We start from the raw sequence: 16,511 nt of genomic DNA on the forward strand, positions 1-16,511 counted from the left end.
TCAACGAGGTAGGCAACGGTTGAGTTCACGATGGTTGTAGTGTCACTGTAGTCAAGAATATGATGTTCCGGTACTTGAAAGTTCTGTTCATGAAAAGCAGCAATATGGTCGGCTTTGTCCAAAGATGTAGAAGCTGCAGCACCATCAACAAGTATAGGATAGAAGGGAGAGCATCGTTGACCTGTGAGGAGCTTAAAATGGTTCCAGAATTGCAAAGATAAAGAGGGAATAATCGAGTTTGTTATAGGCCTGATGCAACCACTGACGTCGGACTGCCCAAACAAAATTGTGGGCAGTACATTGAAGACACCGGGATCGTTGCAACAACGAATATCATGAGACCGACGGTATTCACGCAATAAAGTGGAAGAGTGATGTAACAGATCTACAGATCTATGAGGTAAGGCTGGTTTATGGGGAGCTGTAGAAGAAGTCGGCATGTGTAAAGCATTGGTATCAGAGAGAAGAGTGGTGAGTAAGGTGGCAAATGAGTCAACATCGGCTGCTGTAGTAAGAGGTCGATCCATATCTGGTATGGCATTAGTAATGTGTAAAGAATAAGATGTCCAGTCGGCAGAACGAAAATTTAGATGAGTCCGACGGGAAGCACGAGGAACAGACAAGGACTACAAATGGACACAAAGTTCTATGGGGAGATGATCACTACCCACTGGAGGACACATCTGGATAGTAATAAAAGGAACCAGGTTGGAAGAAATAAAGACAATATCACATGACGAATGAGAAATTGGACGACTAGGGGCAGGTAGGAGTAACCAAGAACCAGAAAGACAACATAAGGAGGAGTGAAAACGGGCAAGTTCGGCAGAGGTCCTACTGTGGTAGTTGACATCAGCAAGAAGAACATAGCTGCGAAAAGAGTGGTCCAGAAAGGAGAGAAAGGCGTTCGGCAAGAGAACTCCAGGACGAATTTGGTTAGTTGCAATAGTGATGATACGAGATGGGAAGTAAACAATGGCTACCAAATGCTCAGGGTAAGTGGACTGCAGAAGGGAATGTAGGCGCACGGGAAGGCGAGTATGAGTAGCGATTGCCACACCTCCTCGGGCCTGACCCATAGGATGATCATGGCGATGAAGAGTGTACCCTGACAAATGGATGTTTGAGTGGGTTTCAGAAAAGTTTCATCAAAGAGAACACAATCATAAGAGGCGCTGTCTAACAAGATCTCCAGGAGGGGGAGGTTATGAAGAAGAGAGCGAATATTGACAAATAAATACTTCAACTTGTAGTCTCTGCCGGATCCCATAGACGACGAAATAGAAAGTGAGAGTTAAGTCCAGAATAAATGGTCTGCATGTGAAGGCGAAAGACAGTCTTAGCAGCACGGATAATATGATCTACAATGAACGTACGTTGGAAGGGGTAGGACGTTCTGTAGTATCAATGTGACGAAACGGATAATATCCTCCGTGGTAGGAGATATAGCAACAGAGATGTCCAGAGGGGTAATGGCATCGGTGGTATGCACTGGAGCAACAGAAGTAGGATCATCAGTCTTGGGGTAGGTTACCCTGACACTTAGAGGAGTATGTAGGATGATCAAGATGGCAATTGTTGCAGAGGGGAGGAGAGTTTAAGCGAGAGCATTGGCGAAGGAGATGAGGTCCGCAACAATGAGAACAAACTGGTAGGTTAGGGCATTTAGCAGTGGTATGTGAGCTCTATAATAGGCAAGTCTCACAGCACAGAGCCTGGGGCCGGGAAGCTTCAATCCGATGGCTTTCACGGAAAACAAATGCTCCATTAGACAGGAGATGATCTATAGTGTTACTATTCTCAGCCAAAACACGAATCATGTTGGTAGGACCGGAGGAATTTTGAATGCGAATGGCACGCTTGACTGATATGATTTCAAGTAGAAGTTCAGAGAGGATCTCTTTTTTCAGTGATGTCAGGATCCACACCACGGATGACACAAGAGAAAAGAAGTGTACGACGAGGAGGAGATTGTTGTTTTAGAGCAGGGGAGCGAAGTTGAGTGAGCATGGTAGATTGACCCAGATTAAGCAGGCCCATTTTGTTATGCAAAATATCACACAATTGAGGGTTATTAGTTTCACAATTATGCCATTTCTCGTTAAAATTAGTTGATGAATGTCAGAACGAAGGCAGTATTTAGAAAGTTCGAGAAAGAGGGTCCTGGTAGAAAAATACGGGGGGATCCATGCCCGAAAGTAGAAGCACAGTAATCTGAGGAGCTTCAGTAGTTTCCATAGGTCCGAGAGCTTCACCAGAATAGGCGGATCGAGTGGAGGCAGGAATCGACTGAGTAACAGTGGTAGAGGCAGGAGCGTTAGATGACGTAGAACCAGCAGGAGACAGGTGAGAGACAATAGAGGTAGTTGAACCAGAGGACGACGATGAGGCAACGGCAGCATACGACAATCGCAGAACATCCCTTGTAGTTGAAGAGCTATCCGAGTCCATGCAGTCGGCCCAGGATGGAGAAACACCAAGGGTTGCAGGCTTCCGAGGTACACCCTCCGTGAGTCTGGAATAAGGTTTTGGACAAACAACTTGAGGCAACCCAGAATGCATGGACACAAATGAAAAGTAAGAAACAAATAAGTAATAACTGCCAAAAATCACTCAACAAAACGAACCGCACTCGAGTAACAAGACGAATTGCAGAAGTTTTTGTCGAATCCGATCTCTGGATCCAATCTGTAATCCAAAAATCTATGCAATCTCCAATCCTGCACAGTATTGGTTTTATATATCATCAATGTTACGAACAACACCTGTTAGGGTGTGAATAAAACAAAGCAAGTGAATTATAATTATTGTAAATTTTATTTAAGTCCATTACAAATCAACTTTTTACATAAGAATTATAACAAAACATTACATATTTTAACACCGTTTATTTGTTATTTTTATTAGAATTAAACTAGCGTTGTTGTTAGGTTTATATAATTTTTACAGAAGCTGAAAGATAAAACAAATTTAAACCATTACAATACAATATTTTAATATAATTAGAAGAATCACAAATACTATAAATGGTTTATACAATCAATTAATAAAACTAAAGCTTCTAATAGACAAACACACAAATAAGAAATTGATTGTTTAGATGGATGCCTCTCCCCCTAAGACTTGACCACTTAGCTATCCGAACTTTCACAGCTTTTTGTTACAGTTATTGGGTTGAACATTCAAGAAACAAGAAAGTTACCATGCATAAATTCTACAGAAGTTAAGGATGGTATAACAAGGCTAGGTTGGAATGTGAGATATCAGATAACGAAATCAGCTTCATATGTATAATTCTCACGTTTGAGATATGGAAGAAATAATTTATAGTTGTTCGAGGTGTTGATTACTTATTTTAGAAAACTTGTTTATAAATACATTGTACACTAAATTTTGATGATATGACTTTTTTAACGCTTAAGAGTTTATGACTCAGATCTGAGGGTCTTCTTTGAGAGGAAAATAGAATTTGGTTAGTGAGAAAGGAAAACCAAAATCAGAAGAATGTGATCTTACTAAACTGGTAATTAACAAGTAACAAGGTAAATAACCCAACTGTTATCTATCTATCTATATCATAAGTACGGAATGGGGCAGATACACAATACATGCATTACAAACTATTTACTCATATACACCTTTAACAACCAAATAATAAATCTTCAAAGTATCAGAGAGACACCTATAGGTGATAAACAAACAACATACACAATTACAAGTAATAGAACCACTTGAGAAAGTCAACAGAGCAGATGCAAAACAAATACACAAAACCACAAATTTCTCAATCTCATTGACTGACTAACATTGTTGAACGCTTCTCTCTGTGTAACAAACAGACTTACCATAGTCATAAGTGCAGTAAATAGAACAATAGCACAGTGGTCACGTGCTAGTGTTAACGTGAAGTAGTTAATTAAGTTAATTTACCAACCCTTAGTATATCCACACAATCACAACTCACACTACATCACCCAAATGTCATTGCACACTATGGAGCGTGTGCCATCACATCTACAGCACACATGCACACTCTAAATGTGTACACACACCGTAACTGAAGAGAATGTCCACCACACGCACACATACACCATTATTTGCACATACCATAGAATTGAAAGTGTAGGAATGGGTGTATCACATTGTGAGGAAACAAGGTAGGAATGGGCATGTTGTAATAAAACTTCTTCTGTTCAATCTCGCAACAGTACGTGTCCAACATTTGGTCCATGTCTACTTCGTTTATCTGCGTTCGTGATATTATAAAATTTATGGGTATAGACAGTAACGAATCCATGATACCGATACACAGAAACCTCTTAGGAATTTTTATCTTGTATTTTAATCCACTTATGTAGCTAATGTACAAAATGTTGTTGCCTACTCATGCAATTGCAGAAGGAGAGACAAGTTGTAAAGACAAAAATAAAAACATACACGTTTTGGGTCCACACGAATATCTGCTTCTTCTGGTGTGGTATAAACAGACTTTACAGTACACATACTGCCTTCAATAATTCGATTCACAGAAACCTCTAGTCATTGTATGATAAGCATAACTAAATTTGATAAGTTTATTCCACCTGGCATATTGTATACAGGACAGAAAAAATAAAAGAAGTAAGCAGGGACTGGATGTTGGACACGATCTCTTGTGAGGTTGTACTGAAGAAGTATTATTACACCATGCCCATTCATACCTTCTTTCCTCACTTTTTTGATACGTTTTAAATTTTTGTTTAATATTTTTTTTGCTTGTATATATATATATATATATCTGACAAACTGACTTACACTGACAGCACACTTTGTTAGGGCTCACACTTAATATTTGTTTCATTTACCTTTTGCCGTGATAATAACTTATAGTATTGGTACCACGGGCTTCGCAACACGCCAGAAGTTGTCTTGTTCGATTAAAACTCATCTGTTGGGGAGTGTTTACAATCGGTTGAAAGAAGGTGGCAGATGCAACATTCAAGTTCATTCGGAATAAATTCAATCTGGTTGAGATTCGCTGAATATGACTAAAGTCAATGAAATGTTACCGAAGTTTCACTGATAATCCTATTGTATGTCAAGGCAGGATAAATGGTGTAAACAGAACGTTACCTACACAACCAGTCTTATCCTAAAGCACTTTAACATAAAGCGATTTTTACCGACGTGACTCATAATATTTCAGGAATAATACTTTGATCAAAGAGATGAAAGTATTGAAGGTGATAGTATAACCCCCTATTTGTTATTTATTCGTTTAGAAAGCCAACAACAGCAACACCATATTTAAATACTGATAAGGGTGACTTTTCTTCGAGAATACCGAACCTTTTCATAGAAAATAAAAAAAGAGAAAACGCTGGCCTTAATATTTTTTCCTATTGATAATCTTTCACGTGTTAGATCCAACATGGAAACTTGAATGTAGAAAAAGGAATGAAGATAGTGAAAATGATATAGTTGTCAAAGTAGAAAGCGATATTGGAAAGAAAGTGGACTTGGCAAAGATGGAAGCTGGACGAAAGTGTGACAAAGAAAATACAAATAACGATAAAAAAGCTTAGAGTGAAGGAAGTAAAAAAAAAAACAGTCAGCAGAAAGTGAGGAGCGATATGGAAAGAAATGTTATTGGAAATATTAAAAGCATAAGCAACTAGTAGAAAAAGATGGAGGGAGATTTAACTAATAATGGAAAAAGGATCTATTGTATTTGCCACAATTGATAAACTGAGCAAGATAGGTCAAATAAAAATATATAAAGAGTAAGGAAGAAGAAGAACACAAAGATCAGTATGAACAAAGTACTTAAGAATAAAAGATATAAATAATAAAGTGAAATAGAAAAATTAATATGTAATGAAGATCAATGAAAAAATTGTTGAGACGAAAATAAAACTGGAAAATAAATAAATAGATAGATATTAATATAAGAAACTATTAAACCATCCATTTCTTCCCCATGAAACCCGTTTGATATGTTCCTTAACTTGGAGCTGTTTAAGATTTTCCCTTTCGATGTGTTAAGTTGTAAAGCTACTAGTAGGTAAATATTTAGTAAGAACTTGTCCAGTTATGAGGAGATAATAAAGATGAAGTATTTCTTACAAAGCTAAACCTAAAATATCCTATATACAAATCCAGCATAGCTTAATTTAGGAACATAAAAATAATACAGATAACTTAAATTTTAATCTGAAATACAGTTTCCTGCTACATGAAATTATTTATGCTATTTAACTATAGAAAAATAAAGATATGTTTAATTTGACGAACTATTTGTATAAATCAGAGCAATTACACTATTAGAAGACTGTGTTTTTCTTGTTTGGGATTTTTTTGTATTTTGTATCGTATTATGTACTCTATATTTTCAGACCATTAATAGCAATAGACAAAAAAAAAACAAGGTAGAAAATACATTATACATACTTATTTAATTTAATGTATTATTTGTATAAATTAAATAAATATTTACACTAATAGAATCTTATGGTGTTCCTGTTTGAGCTTCTTTAGAATTTTATAGGATATTATGTCTTATTTACTTTCAGACCATTAATGGATAAAAGTTGGCAGAATTATATTCACACGCATGTTTCTATCCGTTCACTTTCTTCGACGTTTCTGCACACTAATGAATGCTTTTTGACCCTTTCATAGCTCTGTTCTTGTAATCAAGCTTTGAAACCCCAAGAAGAGATACTAAAAGCTCTTCAGAATTCAACATGGAATTAATCATGTTCTATTGTTACTAATCATTCTTGAAGTTCGTAAAAAAGACATATTGAAGCCTCATTACCTAAAGAGTTGTACAATTTTTCACTAACTCTCGTCTTTCATCTTGAGTACCCAAAAATAAAAAATACCGAGAGAGAAAAATGAAAAAAACGCACAAGTTCATTCTTCAAATTTTAATTATGTATGGTAAAACAGCACATTAAAATTTGTCATAAGTTTTTGTTGAAGAAGACGGAAAAATTTAAAAAGACATTACAAAAGAATAATGGTAAAGCATTCATTTGAGCAAATAAAAAATAATTAATTTAAACGTATTTAGACATTTAAATCAAAGTAAAAGTACTTTCGATAAAAGAAATACTATTTTATAAGTGTTCACCAGAAACCGAAACAGACAAATAAATGATATGTAGAACAAAAAGATATATTCGCTAGTTAGACTTGAAGAGTGATCTTTTATCCTCAAAACTCACACTTTAGGTACTTCACTATCTGAATATTTTGTATTTTCTAGTAACGATGTACACTGAGTTTACTTGTAAAGAGAAGAAATTATTCGACTGAACACTTTTCCTGTCGATATGTATTATTTTTTTCTGTCAAACAATGTACCGATCCAATTGATTTTCTACAGCTTTTTTCCTTAATTTACTTTATTAATTGGCACTTTTCTAATCAAAACCAGTTTGTAAAACTTGTTATAAGTTCTTTAAATCTCATATAATCGTTCACAACAAGTCCATCATTTAAATTAAAAAGTATTATTTCTTGTCCTTAGTTATTAAATCTTGAATATATAAATACACTGATATGGAAATTGGATTATAAAACTTAAAATATTAGGATAAGTCGTGCCGCTCAGTTTTTTGGTTTAACATAAGATTCGCCGAGTTCTGAAGTTTATGTGTTAGACCAATAAAAGTCGGCGACACCGGATCTTTTTTAGAAAGTAAGCTTTAAAGTATGTTTCTAAATAATTATTAGCTCATATTATGGAGAATAAGTATATTTACAAATATTTCTACATTAGCAATCTATATATAATTGAAAATAATCTTATTGTTTAGAAAGATTAAAACGAGGTAAGATTATCATTACTTGTTTCTATACAATGTAGATTATTTTGTGTTATATAGAGCTTAAAGTCTGATATTATTGTAGGTTCATACATATTCTAAAAATATGTTAACTAAAAACATCAAATTTCAAATTACATTCTCTAAGTTTACACACATTTCTTACTTACGGAGGTGTATGATTAAAATTAAGAATTCACATTTTTGGTAATTTTTTCGATATGTAGATATGTACACACACACATATATATATATTGTTAACTTTTTATTATTTAAATACTTTTTGGAAAGCTTTCGTTCATACAGTACTCCTTTTTGTAACATAATTGAGTGTTTTTACTTTTCATGTTCTTTCTATAATTTGTCTTAACAGAAAAATGTTTAAATTCGTGACTATAGGTTGATTTTCAGGAAACCGATCTACTGCACTCAGAAACATCATAAAATTTCGTGAAGAAGGATGTCTTTAGTGGCATCGTTTGTTTGTTTTGTATTTCGCGCAAAGCTACACGAGGACTATCTGTAAGACTCGAGTCATCATCACCCACCGCCAACTTATGGGTTACTCTTTTACCAACGAATAGAGGGATTGACCGTAATATTATAACGCCCCCACCGCTGAAAGGCTGAGCACGTTTGGTGTAATGGGGATTCGAACCCGCGACCCGCAGATTGCGAGTCGAGCGCCTTAACCACCTAGCCAGGCCGGGCCAGCTTTAGTGTCATTATTGATCTTTTGTAAATGTATTTTCATCAAAGGTTCTTACACACCTATTTTAACAAACAATGAACATGGACCTCAATACATAAACACATATAAAAGTTTGGCCAAATTTAAAAGTTGTTAAAGCTGTGATTTATTTTGAAGTTTGAAATTATTTAAAGAGTGGAACTTTCAAATATAATGCTGAAAATATACGCCACATTTTACAATTAAACTACCACTACATTCTAATACATTGGATATCTATCTTTCTATCAATCCCTCTGTTTGATTTTCGTGATTTAAGTCAGTCTCCTGTAATAGTTACCCAACAAATCAACATTTTTGAAAAGAAAACAAACTTAGATAGTATGCATTTTACGATGAACCTCAAAGCCTGGTAATGAGATTTTATTATATGGTGAGCAGTTGAGGAGATGCATAAGGCGTTATCTTATGATTGATTTCGTTTTAATATCCCAGGTGAGCTCTTGACAAAAACTTCTCTTTAATGTTAAATTATGATCAAGGAAAGTTACCTGCATCGATCAGAACTATACATATGCACATAGTAATGAGCATTACTAATTAACTGTAATATTCAAATTATAATACTTATAATTGTCAGACTATATTACTTATAATGATTAGAATGCATTCTTTCATCAGTTGGGTACCATCGCTGTTAACGACATTTTCAAGAGTAAACCGAATATTCCTCTGTGGCAAATTTTTTTTTGGGGGGGGAATGAAATGTTTGTTCTATGTATCACACTCCACGAACAACTTAGATCAACGTTTCTAACGAAGAACAAGCTAAATATTGTCATCTTTACGAGAGTTGCAATAGGATTAAATGATATTTGAGGACGAGGTTATTTGTATAACTAACACGAAGTACAATCCTGTTTGTGCATAAAAGAAAATAGGTTATATTAATTATGCACTTCTATAGCTACATGTTGTTATGTTCGTATTTAGTTAGATACTGTTTATCTATTTTGATATATATATTTAAAATGTTTATATAGTTTAAAAGGTGATTTTTAGATTGTTATTAGTTGTGTATTTTGAAAGGAAAATACTGATGTTTATAAATTTGAGTAAATAGTTTACACTACTCGTATATTAAGATAGAAATATATATTATTTCAACCTAAAGAAACTATATTTTGTATCTTTAGAGCAGTAGGCGATACTTTTGTGTATGTTGAAAGATAGATGGTATTGTTAGTGCTATATATATAAACAGGTGTTTATAGTTTGTGTATACGATACATAATGCTGTATGTGCATCTTTATTAGATAGACTATGTTTGTATCTTTAAGAAGGCGATTTTCATTTCTAATTTCTAACCAGAAAGAAACTATTGATCTGAAATATAAAACAATTCAAATTTTTTATTTTCAATTTATAGAATTTTACAGTAATTGTAAGTAATTTTCTACGTGTTAGGATTTATCTAGAATAAACAACATAAATCGCAAGTAATAGTTTTAAGAAGTTTGAATTTGATTATAATAAATAAATTGTTATATTTTAATCCGGATAGTTTAAATCATGTACTACCTATACAGTCATCATTTAATTTCATGTGAACAAAATTTGAGAACGTTAATACAAGTAGAATATATGATTACTTGTAAATATAGATATAACGTAATAACTACATGTTATAATGATTTTATTACACGTCTCTGTCCACATGCGTTTGCTTATCTAAAAATATTTAGCTGCATTAGTTTACGAAAGATATGTTTGTCTGTCTATTGGCCAAGTCTTTCTGTAGTCATTAAAGTTTGTTTATATAGGTTGTAGTTAAATTAGATCTGACTTACGCTAGCTGTAGAGTAAGATTATGATTTATTTAGCGCTTCTTACTGGTGATACTACAACGAAAACAATTTCCAACTCAACAGACGACAGAAGATAAGGCAGAAAGTTTAGTTTGACTTGGTTGTTGTTAAGTGCAAAGTTACACAATAGGCTATCTGTGCTTTTCCCACCACGGATATCAAAACCCGATTTCTTGCGACATAAGCCTGCAGACTTATCGCCGAGTCGCTGGGGCAAGGAAGAAGGTAAAGATATAAGTTCAAATTAAGGTAATGATTTGGAAGGAGTCTACTAAATCTCAGAGCTAGAACTTAGAACCTCTTATAATCTGATAACAGAAAATAAAGAGAATGGGTTCACATAATCAGAATTTAGAAAAAGATAGGAATAAAAGAGAAATCACTATAGCTCCAATCAATATTTGTATTTCGATAGTGGTCGCTAGAATTTTATGAGAAAGAATAAGAACAAAATAAAAGCAAAAGTGCAAAACCTTTTTGTTTTGTTTTTTTCATTTCTAAAAAAGTTTGCTTTTAAAACTATGAAATCTTGTGAAGTTGTAAAATTTATAGTGTTAAAATTTATTTCTTTATTGGAGTTAAGTATTTAGTAAAACAACTTATCCATGAATGAGAATTTTTTATATTTGTTTATGGTATATATATTGTCTGTACTCAACCACCAAAACTGTTCACAAAACAAAATGAGTCAGAAGTAATTATCTCCTTGAATGAGCCATAAACTTTAATTTTTGTAATTATTTACAGATGAAAATACAATAGCGAATGAGCTGTAAAATACTTATTAATAATATTATTAATAAAATATTAAAATGTAATGTATCAACTAAAAGATTGTTCTAATTATGCATTTCGATATTTCTATCTATAATTATTACAAATCTCTGACTCCACCTGCTTACAAAAGGTCTTTCTGTCTAGTGGCCAAGTCTTTCAATCGATTTTTAAATACTTTGATCATGATTGTAAACATCTACGTTTGTTGCACTAAATCGATTCTACAAAACTGCAAAATATTTATTAATCGAACAAAATTAACAATTAGTGTCAAATCTCAAATAGTCAGAGATAATTTATAACGAAATATTGAAAATTCACCAAGTAATGTGAATATTTTTTTCCATTGAAGACATTCATATATTAAGTTGTAAATGATGCTTCTAACATTATACAACTAGGTCTCGGATAAATGATTTATTATCAGTAATCAGAATGCAATTCTGTCATTTTTCCATTACTTTCTATTTCTACCTTTGTGATATACGTCTAGCGTTTGGTAATTAACCCTGCTTCTGTTTATAGTAACCATATTAATATCATTGATTTTCTGGTCACAGAAATAAGTCATCCAATACTTATACTGTATCATATAATTATCTACGAAATTAACTGTTTTTTTTAAAGCAATATAGGACTTTGAAGTTTTACTTACTATGCGTACTTACGAAAATATTTGTTTTTCTCGTATCATGATGAAGTTTATTTGTTTTCGAAAATGAATAATTTTACAGTTTCTTACATAATACGTAGACTTTTGTTAGAATGTGTATTAACTTTAACACGTATTAACCGTCTCAAATACGTATTTGGGTAATTTTTTGTTTTATTCTCGTACGGCGATCACGAAGTAAATGCATACAATGTTCTGTTTGCAGCACGATAAATAATACAGAAAATTGAATCTTTTCAGTGGAAAAAACCAAATTACAATGTGACGAGGTCTTAATTTATTGTTGTTTTTGTTACGTTTACTGTCAAGAATCTCTGTTTCTTGAAATTTCTGTTTCATGTTTAGTTAGCGTATTTTCGAATACAAGGAACAATGAATATGAGTATACGAAATACGATACTCGATAATGATGCCGTTTTATGTATATTCATTTCTCATTGTGGATTTATATACCCTGAAAACTTTAATATTTACATAGTGTACAGAATAAAACAAAGATTTATATACCTAAAAACTTTAATATTTACATAGTGTACAGAATAAAACAAAAATTTCTATACCTTTACCTATTTTTCTATAAACATAGTAATATATCATACGTGTTTTATCTATTATTATTCACTCACAATTAACCCTTTTACAGATTTTATAAATGACAGTGTGCGTGTACAGAATGAAAAACTGAACGTTCTACTTATCCAGCTAGAAATGAACGTTCTACTTACTTACTATCAGATAACCTAAGGTTGCATAAAACTAATTGTATTATCTTCATTTACATGTACAATGTGTGTACGTGCAGTATACACTATGTACACACTATAACTAGTCTAATTTTATATCTGTTCAAAAAGTTAATAATAGTAAACAATGCGATTTACTTATACATGATATGCTTCATTTAATATCTGTCAGCGGGTGAACGAAAAAATAAAGAAGTGAGAAGAGGGAGAATGAAGCGAAGAAAGGGATCTGAAATAGATTTACATGAATGGGAAGCGAGTGACACGTGAAGAGATAGGTGCCGCTGTCAGAACAGCTGACACGTCACTTCGTGGGTTAAAACAAGTACTAATATATAACGTGTCTCTGCTTGGTTCTACATGCCGTAGCAGGCTACTACAACATTAACATCCATTTCACGCCACTGTGACATTGTAAATGCACGTGCATCAGTAGAGTTCCTCTGAAAGAGTCAGTGAACTTTTATGTAACTCAAAGTATTTTCTCTTATGTATAAATCACAGAACTTCATTACATGTTTAAAAAACACACATATTTTCTGCATTTTTTTTACTTTATCGTGTTTTTTTTCCTGTGGTTGCGGTATATCCTTAAAGAGATTCCACAAGGAGGAGGGAAGATTCATATGTATACGCACAAACTATTTTTTGGGTGCCTCATCAGGATCAAGCACATCATCACGTTGACACTGGTGCTCATTAATTCGTTCTGCTTTGATAGAAAACAACCCCTCCTGTTTAATGAGAAAAAGATGGAATATCCAAAATTCCCCAAAACTGCTGCAAGACGACCAGAAAATAACTAGGAAGTGCTACACAGAGTAAATCTCCTAAATGTTTTAGGCCTACTAAAAGTTTTAAGTAAAGATAATGGCAGCCACCAACCAGCAAATAGGAGACAGTTTAAACACAATGAACAAGCCAGAATTATTGTAGCTTCAGTTCGATTTGAGTAACTTTACGGTGTTTACAAAACACTTTAAAATAAGTAGATCATTTGTCTGTGTGTCTCTCTACTTGTGACTATGAACACTACATCTGTCTTGTAATTATAGTTAGATGCTCCTTTATAGAATATTATAGGAGATTCGCTGATTGTTTAGGCCAGCATTAGGTCAAGGAGCAAAAGGTCGAAATTGCCACACACATATATATTATTTATTTATATATAAAGTTTATTTTGATTGCGTTATCAGAGTTAAAATAAGTTCAAAAGTTTTGTCCACTTCTGTTACCCACTTTTTAAACCCAGCTCTTAATGTACTTCCACAGTGTTTCACGTGATTAATTAATTGACGGTCATTGGCCGCTGAAGTGTCTTACGGGCCGAAGTTGAAAGGTCATGGGTCAAAGTAGGAAGTGAGTATAACTTAAAAAAACTGCTATTCATATCAGCCTTACGGTGGCTGTTGGAGTAGAAACTTCATCTGAGTTTATCTATTGCAATAGTGGTGGCCATTTTTTTATTGCATTCCTCCATATAGAGTGCTAACTTACTCTCTGAGATACATGCATATAAGATACTCGTGTGCCCTTCCTCTCACACTGTATGTATGTTGTGTTGTAGAAAATTTAATATTTTTGTATAAGTATGTGGCGCCATCTATGAATATAGATAACGTTAATTTACGCCAAAGATTATAAATCTTAAATAACAGTAATAATGGGGGATGAAGGGAATTGTGAACTCCATAACCTTCTTCTTATTCCAAGCCATCATCCCACAAAGTATGTTTGAGATTGGCCCAGCGACCTAGGAGTAGTTAGACAATGGACAGACAAACAAACAAACAGACACATATTTTTTTACTTTATATATATATATATGAGCTGGTTGCAGTAAAACAATTAACATAGAAAATTAAAGTGGGACTTTAAAAGGATGAGCTGATAATATAACAGTAATAGTAAGAGAAAACAAAATATCTTCTGTATATCACACTATTTTTATTGATAGAATGTTATCAAACTGCTTATGGCATACTACACTTTTTAAGTGTGATGTACAGTTAAGTAATATAAAGTTCAATTATTCGAAAGACTGTAGAATAATCAAGGTTTCTTTATTTCATATCAATGCAAATATTTTTTTTTCATCTGCTCAGAATTTTGTCCATCTCAAGCAAGTACAGTTACATCTTTGTATTTTTTGTCAATACCACAGAGACAGAGACTATCGAGAGAAAAAATAAAAGCAACACATCATACACAAATCCCAGCCAGGAAAGATTAAGAGAGTTTGTGAAATCTGTGAAATATAACCAAGTTAAATTATTATATAAACACGTCGCTTTCTACACTCACTGTCATAACTTTCACATAAGAATGACATGCTACATTCAAAATGCTTATTTTACTATTATTATTTTATTTTGCCGGTGACAAAAAGAAAAGAAAAGCACCGGTCGTTATTCTGTAAATCCCTAACCAATATATATACGATGCTGGAGCAGATATGCACTTAGAATATTACTTCCTTCATAGAGAACGCCAATAGGCGCTACCTATACAGAGGAGATGCCACTCTTACTGTCATACTGGTGTTTATTTCGAGGTTAATTATTAAGTTGATTCACATTAGTTGTGTCACATGCTGATTATCTAGTTGTTTCCCTACAACGTACGTGTCATATCTGTCGAGTAGAGTATTCTGAGATGAAAATTCACGTGCCAAATCCGTTAATAATCTCATTGAGTAAAGAAGCTGCTAAAAGCTCACAACAGATAATTCAAAACATTTCTCGAACATTTACTTGATTACAAACTTTTCTCAAGAGAATAATGTTCCACGTGAAAGCGTCTTTTGTTAATCAATATATGCTGAACTTGAGCCTATCTGGGTTATGGGATAATATGAAACAAAAGCAACAAAGTGTGAAAACATTGAGCTCAATGTTTTCTTAACCAGAAGTTGTGAAGACACGGAAAAACAGCTAGACATTTTGTTATCTGAAGCATACGTTAGTAATGCTTCACATAAATTTGTAATAGTAGACTTGGTTAATTGATTCGTAATACTTACTAATTGCTTTATTTTAAATTATCATTAAATAACGCTATATATACATATTAAAATACAGTTTTAGATACACAAAAATAAAGGGTTGGGTGAATTATGCTAAAACCACAGCAGATCTAAAGTCATAGCAAAAGGTCGTATATCATAATTACATTTTGATATTGTTTGACATTATCTAGGTCCTTGGTAGTGAGACGCCACTGAAAAGTGATCGCTTTTGGGAAATTTGTGTAAAAGACTAGCGTATAGTCCGCCACATTTCACAGCTAACTGAAATATATAAATTTGGCGAAATCAAGCTTGATCAACAAAGAGGCAGGAAAGTGCAGTCGAAGCAGTCAATCGTCGGTAAATTCCTTTGTGAGCCAATCAAAATTAAGATCATCAATGAAATTAATTCGTGGGGGTATTCATAGAATAATTATTGGTAAAAATCAATTAGGATTAACAACTTCTAATATATAGAAAAGCCAGTGCGTTTTGTTAACACTAGGTTCCAACAAATGCTTTTATTTTATGCTGCTTAGCAACAAAAATGTAAATTGAAATGTACTGACAACAAAACTGGAAAAATATTTGTTGATTTCTTAATTTAGAGTCTTCGTTGATTAAAGAGATTTTTTAAAAACAAAAAACGTTGGTGATATAACAGAAATAGCTTTATTCAGAAACTATTTAAGTTTAAAATTGATATTTTTACTTTCATGATAAATTTTATGCATTTGGCTCTAGTCGAGATGATCCCACACTACGTTTTTACTTTACTCACTGTACTTATAAGGTTGCCCCCAGTGGCACAGCGGTATGTCTGCGGACTTACAACGCTAGAAACTGGGTTTCGATTCCCGTGGTTGGCAGAGTACAGATAGCCCATTGTGTAGCTTTGTGCTTAACTTAAAAAACAATCAATCAAATCAATCAATCT

Source organism: Limulus polyphemus, unplaced genomic scaffold (genome assembly GCF_000517525.1).
Source record: "Limulus polyphemus unplaced genomic scaffold, Limulus_polyphemus-2.1.2 Scaffold160, whole genome shotgun sequence".
NCBI lineage: Eukaryota > Metazoa > Arthropoda > Merostomata > Xiphosura > Limulidae > Limulus > Limulus polyphemus.